Source organism: Capra hircus (genome assembly GCF_001704415.2).
Source record: "Capra hircus breed San Clemente chromosome X unlocalized genomic scaffold, ASM170441v1, whole genome shotgun sequence".
NCBI lineage: Eukaryota > Metazoa > Chordata > Mammalia > Artiodactyla > Bovidae > Capra > Capra hircus.
The window spans coordinates 21,862,634-21,882,507 of record NW_017189516.1 but is presented as its reverse complement, the minus strand read 5'-3'; positions in this window follow the sequence as shown (position 1 = coordinate 21,882,507).

The window sequence follows — 19,874 nt, the reverse complement described above, 5'->3', positions numbered from 1 at the left end:
TGTATTAATGCATATATATGGAATTTAGAAAGATCGTAATGATGACCCTATATGGAAGACAGCAAAAGAGACACAGATGTATAGAATAGTCTTTTGGGCTCTGTGGGAGAAGGTGAGGGTGAGATGATTTGAGAGAATAGCATTGAAACATGGATATTATCATATGTGAAACAGATCGCCAGCCCAGGTTTGATGCATGAGACAGGGTGTTCAGGGCTGGTGCACTGGGATGACCCTGAGGGATGGGGTGGGGAGGGAGGTGGGAGGCAGGTTCAGGATTGGGAACGCATGTACACCCATCGCTGATTCATGTCAATGTATGGCAAAACCACTACAATATTGTAATTAGCCTCCAATTAAAATAAGTTAATTAATTTTTTTTTAAACTCAGCACAAATCTAACCCTATACAAAGCTCACTCAGACCACTGGACCAATCTTAGGAGGGCAGAAACCAAAAGGAAGAAAGAATTCAACATTCTTCAAGGAAAGAATTCAACTTTCCTTGAAGCCTGTGAAAGGAGACCTCAAATACTACACAAATAAAGGAACAAACTAGAAACACAGAAGTATAAATAAATGAAGAGGAAATAGGCAAACTCCCTGAAAAAGAATTCAGAATAATGATAGTAAGGATGATCAAAATCCTTGAAAACAGAATGGAAAAAAATGCAAGAATCAATTAAAAAGACCTAGAAGAGTTAAAGAATAAACATACAGAGACAAACAACACAAAGGCTGAATTTAAAAACACTCTAGAAGGAATCAATAGCAGAATATCTGCAGAGGAAGAACAAATCAGTGAGCTGGAAGATAAAATAGTGGGAATAACTTCTGAAGAGCACAATAAAGTAGAAAGACTGAAAAGAGCTGAGGACAGTCTCAGAGACCTCTAGGACCATATAAAATGCACCAACATTCAAATTATAGGGGTCCCAGAAGAAGAGAAAAACAAAGGTATGAGAAAATTTTTGAAGAGATTATAATTGAAAATTTCCCCAAGATAGAAAAGGGAATAGTCAACGAAGTCCAAGAGGCACAGAGAGTCCCATACAGGATAAACCCAAGGAGAAACATGCAAAGACCCTACTGATTAAACTAACAAAGACTAAACACAAAGAAAGCTTATGGGAGGGGGGTTCATGTTTGGGAACACATGTAAGAATTAAAGATTTTAAAATTAAAAAATTTAAAAAAATAAAACTTAAAAAAAATAAAAGCAGCAAGTAATATAAAAGAGAAACCCCATATGCTTAACAGTTGACCTTTCAGCAGAAACTCTGGAAGCCAGAAGGGAATGGTAGGATATATTTAAAATACTGAAAGGGAAAATTCTAAAACCAAGATTACTGTACCCAGCAAGAATCTCATTCAAAACTGATGGAGAAATAAAAAGCTTTTCAGACAAGCAAAGGTTAAGAGAATTCATTACCACCAAACCAGCTTTACAACAAATGTTAAAGGGACTTATATAGTCAAGAAATACAGGAGATGGAAAAGATCTACAAAATCAACCCCAAACCATTAAGAAAATACAATAGGAACATATATATCAATAATTACTTTAAATGTAAATGGATTAAATGCTGCAACCAAAACACACAGACTGGCTGCATGGATACAAAAACAAGACTCCTATATATGCTACCTACAAGAAACCCATTTCAAACCTAAAGACACATGTAAACTGAAAGTGAGAGGAAGGAAAAATATATTACATGCAAGTGGGAAGCAAAACAAATCTGTAATAGCAATCCTCACATAAAACAAAATAGACCTTAAAATAAAGATTACAAGAGATAAAGAAGGACACTACATAATGATCAAGGGATCAATCCAAGAGGAAGACATAACAAGTGTAAATATCCAACATAGGAGCACCCCAATACATAAGGCAAACACTAACAGACATAAAAGGAGAAATTGACAGTAACACAATAATAATAGGAGAATGTAAAACCACACTCACACCAATGGACAGATCATCAAAACAGAAAATAAATAAGGAAACAAAAGTCTTAAATGATAAGTTAGATGAGATGGATCTCATTAATATCTTCAGGACATTGCATCCAAATGCAGAAGAATACACCTTCTTCTCAAGTGCACATGGAACATTCTCCAGGAGAACCACATCTTGGGTCACAAATCAAATCTCAGTAAATTTAAGAAAATTGAAATTGTATCATGCATCTTCTCCAACCACAATGCTATGAGAATAAATATTAATAACAAGGAAAAAAGTGTAAGAAACATAAACACATGGAGATTAAACATCACGCTTCTAAATAACCAACAGGTTCCTGAAGAAATCAAAAGGGAAATTAAAAAAGTTCTAGACACAAATGACAATGAAAACACAACAACTCAAAACCTATGGGATGCAGCAAAAGCAGTTCTAAGAGGGAAGTTTATAGCAATACAATTCTACTTTAAGAAACAAGAAAAACATCGAATAGACAAACTATCTTTACATCTAAAACAACTGGAAAAAGAAGAACAGAAACACCCCAAAATTAGTAGAAGGAAAGAAATCGTAAAATCCGAGCAGAAATAAATGAAAAAAAACAATAGGAACGATTAATACAAATAAAAGCTGGTTCTTTGAGAAGATAAACAAAATTGACAAACCTTTAGCCAGACTCATCAAGAAAAACAGAGAGTAGCCAGACTCATCAAGGAAAAAAGACAGAAGAATCAAATCAACAAAATTAGAAATGAAAAAGGGAGGTTACACCAGACAATGCAGAGAAACAAAGGATTATAAGAGACTATTATGAAAAACTATATGGCAATAAAATGTATAACCTGGAAGAAATGGAAAGATTCTTAGAAAAATTAAATCTTCCAAGAGTGAACCAGGAAGAAATAGAAATTATGAACAACCCAATTACAAGCACTGACACTAAAGCTGAGATCAAAAATCCCCCCAAAAAGCAAAAGTCAGGACCAGATGGCTTCACAGGAGAATTCTATCAAACATTTACGGAAGAGCTAATGCCTATTCTTCTAAAACTCTTTCTAAAAATTCCAGAGGAAGGAACAGTTCCAACTCATTCGATGAGGCCACCATCACCTGATACCAAAACCAGACAAAGAAAACACAAAAAAGAAAACTACAGGCCAATATCACTGATGAATATAGATGTAAAAATCCTCAACAAAATTTTATTGATACTCAGAATTCAGCAACACATCAAAAACATGATCAAGTTTGGTTTATTCCAGGGATGCAAAGATTCTTCAATATATGAAAATCACTCAAGTGACACACTGTATTAACAAATTGAAATATTAAAACCACACGATAATCTCAATAGATGCAGAAAAATCCTTTGACAAAATTCAGCACCCATTTATGGTTAAAACTCTTTAATAAATGGGCATAGAAACAACCTACCTCAACATAGTAAAGGCAATATATGATAAGTTTACAGCAAACATTATTCTCAATGCTGGAACCTAAAAGCATTCCCCCTAAGATCACGAACAAGACAAGGGTGCCCACTTTCATCACTAACATTCAACATATTTCTGGAAGTCCAGTTCAGTTCAGCTCAGTTCAGTTCAGTCACTCAGTCGTGTCCGACTCTTTGCGACGCCATGAATCACAGCACGCTAGGCCTCCCTGTCCATCACCAACTCCCGGAGTTCACTCAGACTCATGTCCATCGAGTCAGTGATGCCATCCAGCCATCTCATCCTCTGTGGTCCCCTTCTCCCCCTGCCCTCAATCCGTCCCAGCATCACAGTCTTTTCCAATGAGTCATCTCTTCGCATGAGGTGGCCAAAGTATTGGAGTTTCAGCTTTAGCATCATTCCTTCCAAAGAAATCGCAGGGCTGATCTCCTTCAGAATGGACTGGTTGGATCTCCTTGCAGTCCAAGGGACTCTCAAGGGTCTTCTCCAACACCACAGTTCAAAAGCATCAATTGTTTGGCGCTCAGCTTTCTTCACAGTCCAACTCTCACATCCATACATGACCACAGGAAAAACCATAGCCTTGACTAGATGGACCTTTGTTGGCAAAGTAATATCTCTGCTTTTGAATATGCTATCTAGGTTGGTCATAACTTTTCTTCCAAGGAGTAAGCGTCTTTTAATTTCATGGCTGCAATCACCATTTGCAGTGATTTTGGAGCCCCCCCAAAAATGAAGTCTGACACTGTTTCCACTGTTTCCCCATCTATTTCCCATGAAGTGATGGGACCAGATGCCATGATCTTAGTTTTCTGAATGTAGAGCTTTAATCCAACTTCTTCACTCTCCTCTTTTACTTTCATGAAGAGGCTTTTTAGTTCCTCTTCACTTTCTGCCACAAGGGAGATGTCATCTGCATATCTGAGGTTATTGATAGTTCTCCCGGCAATCTTGATTCCAGCTTGTGCTTCCTCCAGCCCAGCGTTTCTCATGATGTACTCTGCATATGAGTTAAATAAGCAGGGTGACAATATACAGCCTTGATGTACTCCTTTTCCTATTTGGAACCAGTCTGTTCTTCCATGTCCAGTTCTAACTGTTGCTTCCTGACCTGCATATAGGTTTCTCAAGAGGCAGGTCAGGTGGTCTGGAATTCTCATCTCTTTCAGAATTTTCCACAGTTTATTGTGATCCACACAGTCAAAGGCTTTGGCATAGTCAATAAAGCAGAAATAGATGTTTTTCTGGAACTCTCTTGCTTTTTCCATGATCCTGAAGATGTTGGCAATTTGATCTCTGGTTCCTCTGCCTTTTCTAAAACCAGCTTGATCATCTGGAAGTTCACGGTTCACGTATTGCTGAAGCCTGGCTTGGAGAATTTGGAGCATTACTTTACTAGCATGTGAGATGAGTGCGATTGTGCGGTACTTTGAGCATTCTTTGGCATTTCCTTTCTTTGGGATTGGAATGAAAACTGACCTTTTCCAGTCCTGTGGCCACTGCTGAGTTTTCCAAATTTGCTGGCATATTGAGTGCAGCACTTTCACAGCATCATCTTTCAGGATTTGAAATAGCTCAACTGGAATTCCATCACCTCCACTAGCTTTGTTCGTAGTGATGCTTTCTAAGGCCCACTTGACTTCACATGCCAGGATGTCTGGCTCTAGGTGAGTGATCACACCATCGTGATTATCTGGGTTGTGAAGATCTTTTCTGTACACTTCTTCTGTGTATTCTTGCCATCTCTTCTTAATATCTTCTGCTTCTGTTAAGCCCATACCATTTCTGTCCTCTATCGAGCCCATCTTTGCATGAAATGTTCCCTTGGTATCTCTAATTTTCTTGAAGAGATCTCTAGTCTTTCCCATTCTGTTCTTATCCTCTATTTCATTGCATTCTATTTCTTTGCATTGATTGCTGAGGAAGGCTTTCTTATCTCTTCTTGCTATTCTTTGGAACTTTGCATTCAGATGCTTTTATCTTTCCTTTTCTCCTTTGCTTTTCACTTCTCTTCTTTTCACAGCTATTTGTAAGGCTTCCCCAGACAGCCATTTTGCTTTTTTGCATTTCTTTTCCATGGGCATGATCTTGATACCTGTCTCCTGTACAACGTCATGAACCTCATTCCATAGTTCATCAGGCACTATATCTATCAGATCTAGGCCCTTAAATCGATTTCTCACTTCCACTGTATACTCATAAGGGATTTGATTTAGGTCATACCTGAATGGTCTAGCGGTTTTCCTTACTTTCTTAAATTTAAGTCTGAATTTGGCAATAAGGAGTTCATGATCTGAGCCAGTCAGCTCCTGGTCTTGTTTTTGTTGACTATATAGAGCTTCTCCATCTTTGGCTGCAAAGAATATAATCAATCTGATTTCGGTGTTGACCATCTGGTGATGTCCATGTGTAGAGTCTTCTCTTGTGTTGTTGGAAGAGGGTGTTTGCTATGACCAGTGCATTTTCTTGGCAAAACCCTATTAATCTTTGCCCTGCTTCATTCCATATTCCAAGGCCAAATTTATCCGTTACTCCAGGTGTTTCTTGACTTCCTACTTTTGCATTCCAGTCCCCTATAATGAAAAGGACATCTTCTTTGGGTGTTAATTCTAAAAGGTCTTGGAGGTCTTCATAGAACCATTCAACTTCAGCTTCTTCAGCGTTACTGGTTGGGGCATAGACTTGGATTACTGTGATATTGAATGGTTTGCCTTGGAAATGAACAGAGATCATTCCGTCATTTTTGACATTGCATCCAAGTACTGCATTTTGGACTCTTTTGTTGACCATGATGGCTACTCCATTTCTTCTAAGGGATTCCTGTCTGCAGTAGTAGATATAATGGTCATCTGAGTTACATTCACCCATTCCAGTCCATTTTAGTTCACTGATTCCTAGAATGATGACGTTCACTCTTGCCATCTCTTGTTTGACCACTTCCAATTTGCCTTGATTCAGGGACCTGACATTCCAGGTTCCTATGCAATATTGCTCTTTACAGCATCGGACCTTGCTTCTATCACCAGCCACATCCACAACTGGGTATTGTTTTTGCTTTGGGTCCATCCCTTCATTCTTTCTGGAGTTATTTCTCCACTGTCCTCCAGTAGCATATTGGGCACCTACTGACCTGGGGAGTTCCTCTTTCAGTATCATTTTGCCTTTTCATACTGTTCATGGGTTTCTTAAGGCAAGAATACTGAAGTGGTTTGCCATTCCCTTCTCCAGTGGACCACATTCTGTCAGACCTTTCCACCATGACCCGCCCATCTTGGGTGGCCCCACGAGCATAGCTTAGTTTCATTGAGTTAGACAAGGCTGTGGTCCTAGTGTGATTAGATTGACTAGTTTCCTGTGATTATGATTTCAGTGTGTCTGCCCTCTGATGCCCTTTTGCAACACCTACCATCTTACTTGGGTTTCTCTTACCTTGGAAATGGGGTATCTCTTCACGGCTGATCCAGCAAAGCACAGCTGCTGCTCCTTACCTTGGATGAAGGGTATCTCCTCACCGCCGCCTCTCCTGACCTTGAACGTGGAATAGCTCCTCTAGGCCCTCCTGCGCCCACACAGCTACCGCTCCTTGGACGTGGGGTTGCTCCTCCCGGCCACCGCACCTGGCCTCGGACATGGAGTAGCTCCTCTCGGCTGCTCCTGTGCTGTCGCAGCCTAGCACCCTCAGCTGTCGCCCCTGACCTCAGACACAGGGTAGCTCCTCTTGGCTGCCACCCTTGACCTCAGACGTGGGGTACCTCTTGGCCATTCCTGCGCCGTCACAGCCTGGTACTCTCAGCCACCACCCCTGACCTCAGACATGGGGTAGCTCCTCTTGGCTGCCACCCCTGACCTCAGACGTGGGGTATCTCTCAGCCATTCCTGTGCCGTCACAGCCTGGCACTCTCAGCCATCAGCCCTGATCTCAGACACGGGGTAACTCCTCTTGGCTGCCGCCCCTCAGGCATAGGGTCCTCCTGGCCTCTGCCCCTGACGTCAGACGTGGGGTAGCTCCTCTCAGCCACACTACGTGCGCTGGTTGCAGCCACCCAGCAATGTGTGTCAGTCACAGCCGCCCGCACCAGCTACAGCAATTAGAGAAGAAAAAGAAATAAAAGGAAGCCAGATTGGAAAAGAAGTAAAGCTGCCACTGCTTGCAGATGACATGATACTGTACATAGAAAACCCTAAAGATAATAATAGAAAATAACTAGAGCTAATCAGTGAATTTAGTAAAGCTGCAGGATACAAAATCAAGACACAGAAATCACTTGCATTTCTACATACTAACAAGGAAAAATCAGAAAGAGAAATTAAGGAATCAATCCCATGCACCATTGTAAAAAAAAAGAATTAAATATTTAGGAATAAACTTACCTAAGGAGACAAAAGTACTGTACACAGAAAATTATAAGACACTAATGAAAGAAACAAAATATGACATAAACAGATGGAGAGATATTCCATGTTCCTGGGTAGGAAGAATCAATATTGTGAAAATGACTATACTACCAAATGCAATCTACAGATTCATTGTGATCCCTATCGAATTACCAATGGCATTTTTCATAGAACTAGAAAGTTCATATGGAAACACAAAAAACCCTGCATAGCCAAAGCAGTCTTGAGAAAGAAGAATTCAGCTGGAGGAATCAACCTTCCTGACTTCAGATTATACTACAAAGCTACAGTCATCAAGACAGTATGGTACTTGCACAAAAGCAGAAATATAGGCCAATGGAACAAGATAGAGAGCCCAGAAATAAACCCAGGCACCTATAGGTACCTTATTTTTGACAAAGGAGGCAAGAATATACAATGGGGCAAAAACAGCCTCTTCAATAAATGGTGCTGGGGAAATTGGATAGCTACGTGTAAAAGAATGTAATTAGAACACTTCCTAACACCATACACAAAGAGAAACTCAAAATGGATTAAAGACCTAAATATAAGACCAGAAAATATAAAATTCTTAGAGGAAAACATAGGCAGAACACTCAATGACATATGTCAAAGCATCTTTTCATGTGTTAGCCATCTATATGTCTTCTTTGGAGAAATGTTTGCTGAGGTCTTTTTCCCACTTTTTGATTGGCTTTTTGTTTTTCTGGTATTGAGTTGTATGAACTGCTTATATACATTGGAAAGCAAGATACTCTGACTCACCTCCTAGAGTAATGGAAATAAAAACAAAAGTATACAAGTGAGACCTGATTAAACTTAAATCTTTTGCACGGCAAAGGAAACCATAAGCAAGGTGAAAAGACAACCCTCAGAATGGGAGAAAATAATAGCAAATGATTAATTTGCTACAAAGTAGAAAATAACAAAGGATTGAATTCCAATGTATACAAGCAGCTCATACAACTCAATACCAGAAAAACAAACAAGCCAATCAAAAAGTGGGGAAAAGACCTCAGCAGACATTTCTCCAAAGAAGACATATAGATGGCTAACACATGAAAAGATGCTCAACATTGCTCATTATTAGAGAAATGCAAATCAAAACCACAATGAGATATCACCTCACACTGGTCAGAATGACCCTCATCAAAAAGTCTACAAACAATAAATCCTGTTGGTGGGAATGTAAATTGATACAGCTACTATGGAAGACACTATGTAGATTCCTTTAAAAACAAGGAATAAAACCACCATACATGACCCAGCAATCCCACTCCTAGGCATATACCCCAAGGAAACCAAAATTGAAAACGGCCAATGTTCCCCCAATGCTCATTGCAGCACTATTTGCAATAGCTATATCATGGAAGCAGCCTAGATGTCCACTGACAGATGAATGGAAAAAAGCTGTGGTACCAATGGAATACTGCTGCTGCTGCTGCTGCTGCTGCTAACTCGCTTCAGTCATGTCCAACTCTGTGCAACCCCATAGACGGCAGGCCACCAGGCTCTGCCGTCCCTGGGATTCTCCAGGCAAGAACACTGGAGTGGGTTGCCATTTCCTTCCCCAATGCATGAAAGTAAAAAGTGAAAGTGAAGTTGCTCAGTCATGTCCGACCCTCAGCGACCCCATGGACTGCAGCCTCCCAGGCTCCTCCGTCCATGGGATTTTCCGGGCAAGAGTACTGGAATGGGGTGCCATTGCCTTTTCTGACAATGGAATACTACTCAGCCATAAAAAGGAATGCATTTGATTCAGTTCTAATGAGGTAGATGAACCTAGAGCATATTATACAGAGTGAAGTAATTCAGAAAGAGAAAAACAAGTACTGTATATTAATGTATACATATATGGAATCTAGAAAGACGGTAGTGATGAACCTATTTGCAGGGAACCAATGGAAAGGCAGACACAGAGAAAAAGCTTGTGGACACAAGTTGGGGAAGGAGAGTGTGGGACAAATGGAGAGAGTGGTATGGAACCATATACACTATCATATAGACAGCAAAATAGATAGCCAGTGGGAATTTCTGTATGATTCAGGGAACTCAAACCAGGCCTCTCTGACAACCTAGAGGGATGGCATGGGGTGGGAGGTGGGAGGAAGGTTCAAAAGGGAGGGGATATATGTGTACCTTTGGCTGATTCATGTTGATCTATGATGTATGACAGAAACCAGCATAATATTGTGAACCAATCCTTCAATTAAAAGTAAATTAATTTTAAAAATCAGTTGCCTTTGTATACACTAATAATATATTATTTGAAAGTTCAGTTCAGTTCAGTCACTCAGTCATGTCCGAAACTTTGCAACCACATGGACTACAGCACACCAGGCCTCCCTGTCCATCACCAACTCCCAGAGTTTACTCAAACTCATGTCTACTGGGGAGAGGGCAATGGCACCCCACTCCAGTACTCTTGCCTGGAAAATCCCATGGACAGAGGAGTCTAGTGGGCTGCAGTCCATGGGGTCACTGAGAGTTGGACACGACTCAGTGACTTCACTTTCAGTTTTCACTTTCATGCATTGGAGAAGGAAATGGCAACTCACTCCAGTGTTCTTTCCTGGAGAATCCCAGGGACGGCAGAGCCGGGTGGGCTGCCGTCTATGGGGTCGCACAGAGTCGGACATGACTGAAGCGACTCAGCAGCAGCAGCAGCAGCATGTCTATTGAGTCGGTGATGCCATCCAACCATCTCATCCTCTGTCATCCCCTTCTCCTCCTGCCTTAAATCTTTCCCAGCATCAGGGTCTTTTCCCATGAGTCAGTTCTTCGCATCAGGGGGCCAAAGTATTGGAGTTTCAGCTTCAGCATCAGTCTTTCCAATGAATATTCAGGATTGATTTCCTTTAGGATGGACTGGGTGGATCTCCTTGCTGTGTAAGGGACTCTCAAGGGTCTTCTTCAACACCACAGTTCAAAAGCATCAATTCTTCGGCACTCAGCTTTCTTTATAGTTCAACTCTCACATCCATACATGACTGCTGGAAAAACCATAGCTTTGACTAGATGGACCTTTGTTGGCAAAGTAATGTCTCTGCTTTTTAATATGCTGTCTAGGTTGATCATAACTTTTCTTCCAAGGACTAAGTGTCTTTTAATTTCATGGCTGCAGTCACCATCTGCAGTGATTTTGGAGCCCCCCAAAATAAAGTCTGTCACTGTTTCCATTGTTTCCCCATCTATTTCCCATGAAGTGATGGGACCAGATCCCATGATCTTAGTTTTCTGAATGTTGAGTTTTAAGCCAACTTTTTCCACTCTCCTCTTTCACTTTTATCAAGAGGCTCTTTGGTTCTTCACTTTCAGCCATAAGGGTGGTGTCATCTGCATATCTGAGGTTATTGATAGTTCTCCCAGCAATCTTGATTCCAGCTTGTGCTTCATCTAGCCCAGCATTTCTCATGATGTACTCTGCATATAAGTTAAATAAGCAAGGTGACAATATACAGCCTTGACGTACTCCTTTTCCTATTTGGAACCAGTCTGTTGTTCCATGTCCAGTTCTGACTGTTGCTTCCTGACCTGCAACCAGATTTCTTAGGAGGCAGGTCAGGTGGTCTGGAATTCCCATCTCTTTAAGAATTTTCCAGTTTGTTGTGATCCACACAGTCAAAGGATTTGGCATAGTCAATAAAGCAGAAATAGATGTTTTTCTGGAAATTAATAAAACAATTCTATTTACAAGTTGCATCAAACAGAATTCAATTAACTGGGAATTAACCTAATCAAGAAAGTAAAAGATTCATACTTGGAAACTGAATAAATTGATGAAAGAAATTGAAGATGACAAACAGATGAAAAGATATACATGTTCATGGACTGGAATAATTAATATTGTGAAAATGACCATATTACTCAAGATGATCTAAAGATCTGATGCAATCCTTATTGAAGTACCAATAGCATATTTCACTAAACTGGAACAAAGAATCCTAAATTTTCTATGGCATCACAGAAACACATACAAGCTTGAGTATTTAAAACAGTCTGAGAAAGAAGCTTGAAGTATCACACACCCTGATATCATACTATGCTAAAAAGCTACACTAATCAAAACAGTATGTTACTGGCACAAAAACATCACTGATCATCAGGGAAATGCAAGTAAAAACCACAATGAGATATCACCTTACATCTGTCAGAATGATTATTATCAAAAAGACTACAAAACACAAATGCTGGTGAGGATATGGAGAAAAGTGAACACTCCAGCACTGTTGGTGGGGATGCAAATTGGTGTAGCCAATATGGAAAACAGTATGGAAGTCCCCCCAAATTTAAAAATATAACTGTCATAAGATTCAGCAACTCCACTTCAGAGTATTTATCCAATGAAAATGAAGACGCTAATTTGAAAAGATATGTGCACTTCAATGTTTACTGCAGCATTATTTGCAATACCCAAGATAGTAAAGCAACCTAAGGGTCCATTAACAGATGAATGAATAAAGAAGATATGGTACTGTATCTCAATAATTTTTTTAAAATTTTAATACATTGAATTGGGTTCAATCGGATGGAAATGAAAATAAATCATATGAAAATTTGAGAAACAAAGCTAAAGCAGTGCTAACATGAATGGTTCCACATTTGGAATCTACCAATGTAATTCATCACATCAACAGACTGAGAAAGAAATAACATATATCAACTGATACAGAAAAGCATTTGACAAAATTTCAACATCCATTGATGATATATATTAAAATAATAATAATAATAATGCTCAGGCTTCCCTGGTGGCTCAGAGTTAAAGAATCCGCCTGCCAATGCAAGAGCCACAGGTTCAATCCCTCATCTGAGAAGATGCCAGGGAGTAACTAAACCTGTATACCATAACTATTGAGCCTGTGCTCTAGAGCCCAGGAATTTTAACTATTGAGCCCATGTGCCACAACTACTGAAGCCCACACATCCTAGAGCCTGTGCTCTGTAACAAGAGAAGCTTCTGCAATGAGAAGCCCTAGACCTCAACTAGAGAGTAGCCACCACTCACCACAACTAGAGAAAAGCCCACACCTCAATGAAGATGCAGCATGGGCCAAATTGAAAAATAAATTTAAAAAAATACTCAGAATAATAATGATAGAAATTTTCTTGATTTGACCAACAGCATCTAAAAAAGAAACTACAACTAATATTATACAAAATGGTGAAAGACAATGTATTCTCCTGAGATATGGAACACAGCAAGAATTCCACTTTCATCACTTCAATTAAACACTATACTGGAAGTTCTCACCAGTACAATGAGAAAGAAAACAAAATAAAAATCATATCTATTGAAAATGTAGAAATTAAACTTAAAATTTGCAGAAGGCAAAGTAATCTACATAGAACATTCCAAGATATTTGCATCTGAATTCAGAGTTCCAAAGAATAACAAGGAGAGATAAGAAAGCCTTTCTAAGTGAATAAAGCAAAGAAATAGATCAAAACAATAGAATGGGAAAGACTAGAGATCTCTTCAAGAAAACTAGAGATACCAAGGGAACATTTCATGCAAAGATGGGCACAATAAAGGACAGAAATGGTAAGAACCTAACAGAAGCAGGAGATATTAAGAAGAGGTGGTAACAATACGCAGAAGAACTATAGAAAAAAGTCTTAATGACCTAGATAACCATGATGGTGTGATGACTCACCTAGAGCCAGACATCCTGGAGTGCGAAGTCAACTGGGCCTTAGGAAAAGCATCACTACAAACAAAACTACTGGAGGTTATGGGATTCCAGCTGAGCTATTTCAAATCCTAAAAGATGATGCTGTTAAAGTGCTGCACTTAATATGCCAACAAATTTGGAAAAATCAGCAGTAGCCACAGGACTGGCAAAGGTCAGTTTTCATTCCAAACCCAAATAAAGACAATGCCAAAGGTTGCTCCAATCACTGCACAATTGCACTCATTTCACATGCTAGCAAGGCAATGCTCAAAATCTTTCAAGCCAGGCTTCAATATTATGTGAATCAAGATCTTCCAGATGTACAAGCTGGATTTAGAAAAGGCAGAGGAACCAGAAATCAAATTGCCAACATCTGTCAGACCATGGAAAAAGCAAGGGAATTCCAAAAAACATCTACTTCTGCTTCATTGATTATGCTAAAGCCTTTGACTGTGTGGATCACAACAAACTGTGGAAAATTCTTAAAGAGATAGGGATACCAGACCCCCTTACATGCCTCCTGAAAAATGTGTATGCAGGTCAAGAAGCAACAATTAGAACTGGACATGGAACAACTGACTGGATCAAAATTGGGAAAGGAGTATGACCAAGATGTATATTGTCACCTTGTTTATTTAACTTATATGCAGAGTATATCACATAAAAGGCTGGGTTGGATGAAGCACAAGCTTGAATCAAGATTGCTGGGAGAGGGGACTTCCCTGGTGGTCCAGTGGCTGAGACTCCAAGCTCCCAATGCAGGGTGCCTGGGTTCGATCCCTGGTCAGGGAACTAGATCTCACATGCCACAACTAAGAGTTCGCATGCCCCAACTAAGACCTGGTACAGCCAAAAATTTGGTAAATAAATAAATGTCAGCAGACATTACTTTGCTGACAAAGGTCCATAACGTCAAAGCTATGGTTCTTCCAGTAGTCATGTATGGATGTGAGAGTTGGACCATAAGGAAGGCTGAGTGCCAGTGAGTTGATGCTTTCAATCTGTGATGCTGGAGAAGACTCTTGAGAGTTCCTTTGACAGCAAGGAGATCAAACCAATCAATCCTAAAGGAAAGGAATTCTGAATATTCATTAGAAGAACTGATGCTGGAGCTGAAGCTCCAATACTTTGGCCACCTGATGCAGAGTTGACTCATTAGAAAACACCCTGATGCTGGGAAAGGTTGAAGGCAGAGGAGAAGGGGACAGCAGAGGATAAGATGTTTGGATGGCATCATCAACTCAGCTGACATGAGTTTGAGCAAACTCTAGGAGATGGTGAAGGACAGGGAGGCCTGGCGTGCTGCAGTCCATCAGGTCACAAAGAGTTGGACATGACTGAATGACTGAAATACAACACTGATGAGAAAGACATCTTTTTTTGGTGCGAGTTCTAGAAGGTCTTTAGACCTTCTAGAGGTCTGCATAGAACCATTCAGTTTCTTCAGTGTTAATGGTTGGGGCATAGACTTGGACTGCTGTGATTTTTAATAGTTTGCCTTGGTAATGAATTGAAGTAATTCTGTTGTTTTTGAGATTGCATCTAAGTACTGCAGTTCAGACTCTTGTTGACTATGAGGGTTACTCCATTTCTTCTAAATAACTCTTGCCCATAGTAGTAGAGATATGGTCATCTGAATTAAATTCACCCATTCAAGTCCATTTTAGTTCACTGATTCCTAAAATGTCAATGTTCACTCTTGCCATCTCCTGTCTGACCACTTCCAATTTACCTTGATTAATGGACTTAACATTCCAGGTTCCTATGCAATATTGTTCTTTATAGCATCAAACTTTACTTTCAACACTAGACACATCCACAACTGGGCGTCGTTTCTAATTGGCTCAGCCTCTTCCTTCCTCCTGGAGCTATTTCTCTGCTCTTCTCCTGTAGCATTCTGGACACCTACCAACCTGGAGGGGATTCATCTTTCAGTGTCATATCTTTTTGCCTCTTCATCCTGTTCATAGGGTTCTCAAGGCAAGAATACTGCAGTGGTTTGCCATTCCCTTCTTCAATAGACAATGTCTTGTCAGAACTTTCCACCATGACCCATTGGTCTTGGGTGGCCCTACATAGCATTGCTCACAATTTATTAAGTTAAACAAAGCTGTGATCCATATGATCATTTTGGTTAGTTTTCTGTGATTGTGGTTTTCATTCTGTCTGCCCTCTAAGGATAAGAGGCTTGTGCAAGCTTCCTGATGGGAGGGACTGGGTGTGCAGAAAATGGGGTCTTGCTTTGGTGGGCAAGGCCGTGTTCATTAAATCTTTTTTTTTTTAATTTATTTATTTATTTATTTATTTAAATTTTTTATTTTTTTTAAATTTTAAAATCTTTAATTCTTACATGCGTTCCCAAACATGAACCCCCCTCCCACCTCCCTCCCCATAACATCTCTCTGGGTCATCCCCATGCACCAGCCCCAAGCAAGCTGCACCCTATGTCAGACATGGACTGGCGATTCAATTCTTACATGATAGTATACATGTTAGAATTCCCATTCTCCCAAATCATCCCACCCTCTCCCTCTCCCTCTGAGTCCAAAAGTCTGGTATACACATCTGTGTCTTTTTTCCTGTCTTGCATACAGGGTCGTCATTGCCATCTTCCTAAATTCCATATATATGTGTTAGTATACTGTATTGGTGTTTTTCTTTCTGGCTTACTTCACTCTGTATAATTGGCTCCAGTTTCACCCATCTCATCAGAACTGATTCAAATGAATTCTTTTTAACGGCTGAGTAATACTCCATTGTGTATATGTACCACAGCTTTCTTAGCCATTCATCTGCTGATGGACATCTAGGTTGTTTCCATGTCCTGGCTATTATAAACAGTGCTGCAATGAACATTGGGGTACATGTGTCTCTTTCAATTCTGGTTTCCTCGGTGTGTATGCCCAGAAGTGGGATTGCTGGGTCATAAGGTAGTTCTATTTGCAATTTTTTAAGGAATCTCCACACTGTTCTCCATAGTGGCTGTACCAGTTTGCATTCCCACCAACAGTGTAGGAGGGTTCCCTTTTCTCCACACCCTCTCCAGCATTTATTGCTTGCAGATTTTTGGATCGCAGCCATTCTGACTGGTGTGAAGTGGTACCTCATTGTGGTTTTGATTTGCATTTCTCTAATAATGAGTGATGTTGAGCATCTTTTCATGTGTTTGTTAGCCATCCGTATGTCTTCTTTGGAGAAATGTCTATTTAGTTCTTTGGCCCATTTTTTGATTGGGTCATTTATTTTCTAGAATTGAGCTGCAGAAGTTGCTTGTATATTTTTGAGATTAGTTGTTTGTCAGTTGTTTCATTTGCTATTATTTTCTCCCATTCAGAAGGCTGTCTTTTCACCTTGCTTATATTTTCCTTTGTTGTACAGAAGCTTTTAATTTTAATTAGATCCCATTTGTTTATTTTTGCTTTTATTTCCAGAATTCTGGGAGGTGGATCATAGAGGATCCTGCTGTGATTTATGTCTGAGAGTGTTTTGCCTATGTTCTCCTCTAGGAGTTTTATAGTTTCTGATCTTACATTTAGATCTTTAATCCATTTTGAGTTTATTTTTGTGTACGGTGATAGAAAGTGATCTAGTTTCATTCTTTTACAAGTGGTTGACCAGTTTTCCCAGCACCACTTGTTAAAGAGATTGTCTTTACTCCATTGTATATTCTTGCCTCCTTTGTCAAAGATAAGGTGTCCATATGTGTGTGGATTTATCTCTGGGCTTTCTATTTTGTTCCATTGATCTATATGTCTGTCTTTGTGCCAGTACCATACTGTCTTGATGACTGTGGCTTTGTAGTAGAGCCTGAAGTCAGGCAAGTTGATTCCTCCAGTTCCATTCTTCTTTCTCAAGATTGCTTTGGCTATTCGAGGTTTTTTGTATTTCCATACAAATCTTGAAATTATTTGTTCTAGTTCTGTGAAAAATGTGGCTGGTAGCTTGATAGGGATTGCATTGAATTTGTAAATTGCTTTGGGTAGTATACTCATTTTCACTATATTGATTCTTCTGATCCATGAACATGGTATATTTCTCCATCTATTAGTGTCCTCTTTGATTTCTTTCATCAGTGTTTTATAGTTTTCTATATATAGGTCTTTAGTTTCTTTAGGTAGATATATTCCTAAGTATTTTATTCTTTTTGTTGCAATGGTGAATGGAATTGTTTCCTTAATTTCTTTTTCTACTTTCTCATTATTCGTGTATAGGAATGCAAGGGATTTCTGTGTGTTGATTTTATATCCTGCAACTTTACTATATTTATTGATTAGCTCTAGTAATTTTCTGGTGGAGTCTTTAGGGTTTTCCATGTAGAGGATCATGTCATCTGCAAACAGTGAGAGTTTTACTTCTTCTTTTCCAATTTGGATTCCTTTTATTTCTTTTTCTGCTCTGATTGCTGTGGCCAAAACTTCCAGAACTATGTTGAATAGTAGTGGTGAAAGTGGACACCCTTGTCTTGTTCCTGACTTTAGGGGAAATGCTTTCAATTTTTCACCATTGAGGATAATGTTTGCTGTGGGGGAGAGGGAAAGATGGCGGAGGAATAGGACGGGAAGACCACTTTCTCCCTCACAAATTCCTCAAAAGAACATTTCAACGCCGAGCAAACTTCACAAAACAACTTCTGTAGGCTGGCAGAGGACACCAGGCAACCAGAAAAGCAGATCATTGTCTTCATTAAATCTTTAATCCAACTTTCTGCTGATGGGTGGGACTGTGTTCCCTCCCTATAGTTTGGCCTTGATGGCAAACCATGGTAGGGGTAATGGTGACCTCCTCCAAAGGGACTTATGCTAGCACTCTGTGCCTCCCAGGACTGCTGCTGTCAGTGCCCCTGACCAGCAGCAGGCCACTGTTGACCCATGCCTCTGCTTGAGACTCCCACTCACAGACAAGTCTTGCTCAGTCTCTTTGTAGCATCACTGCTCCTTTCCCCTGGGCCCTGATTGTGTGCCAAGTTTTGTTTGTGCCCTCCAATAATCTCTGTTTCCCTAGTCCTGTGGAAGTTCTGTAATCAAATCCTGCTGACCTTCAAAGTTAGATTCCCTGGGAATTCTCAGTCCCTTTGCTGGATCCCTAGGTTGGAAAGTCTGTTGTGGGGCCTAGAACTTTCACAACAGTGTAAGAACTTCTTTGGTATAATTGTTCTCCAGTTTTATTTGTAATTGATTAAACCTGGGATCAACCCAATGTCCCTTCAACTGGGGAATGGATAAGCTAATAATGGTACATTCATACAATGGAGTATATCTCGGGTAAGGGACTATTAAACCCAACAATGTAGGTGAATCTCAAATGAATTATGCTTAGTGAAAGAATCCTGTCTCCAAAGGCTCCATATTGTATAATTCCATTTATATGACATTCTCCAAAAGATAAAACTATAAGGAGAAAGAACCAATCAGGTTTGCCATGAGTCAGAAGCAGGGAAGTTTTTACTATAAAGTAGCCAGTATGAATTTGACAGGGGAGGGCAAAGGGTAATGGAACAGTTCTGTACCTTAACTGTGTTGGTTACACAACTCTATGCATTTGTCAATGCTTATTGAACTGTACACCAGACATTAGTTATTTTATTCTATGTAAATTTTTTAATAAAAAATTTTAAAACATAAAAGAGGTTCCCAGGTGACTCAATGGTAAAGACCCTGCCTACCAATGCAGGAGATGCAGAAGACATGGGTTTGATCCCTGGGTCGGGAATATCCCCTGGAAAAGGAAGTGGCCACCCACTCCAGTATTCCTGCCTGGATAATCCCATTAAGAGAGGAGTCTGGCAAGCTACAGTCCAGAGTCAAAAACAATTGAATATGACTGAGCACACACACACTGTGGCAGTGGCATAAAGTAAGCCTGCATGTTGTATGATTCTTTTTACATGACATCCATATTAAGGCAAAACCATAGGAGCAGAAAAAAAAAGATCAGTGGATCTGAGGGTGGGGGTAGGGGTTGACTACAAAGGGTCCTGAGTTTAGAGGTGATGCAAACTATCACATATCTTGATAGTGATGGTAGTTCACTACTGTATATTTTTGTGCAAACTCACAGTACTTACACTATAAAGGGTAAACTTTATTGTATATAAATTATACTATTAAGGCAAGAGGGAAAAGACTCAAGAAACATTTTTAAAAACCTGTGGGGATCTCCTTGGTAGTACAGTGGCTAGAAATCTGCCTAGCAATTCAGGGAACATGGGTTTGATCCCTGGTCTAGTAAGATTCCACATGTCACAGGAGCAACTAAGCCTGTGCACCACAACCACTGAGACTGTGTTCTTCAACTACTAAAGCCCACATGCCTAGAGCCTGAGAAGCCACTGCAATGAAGAATACACCTCACTGGCCACAACTAGAGAAAGCATGAACAAAGCAAT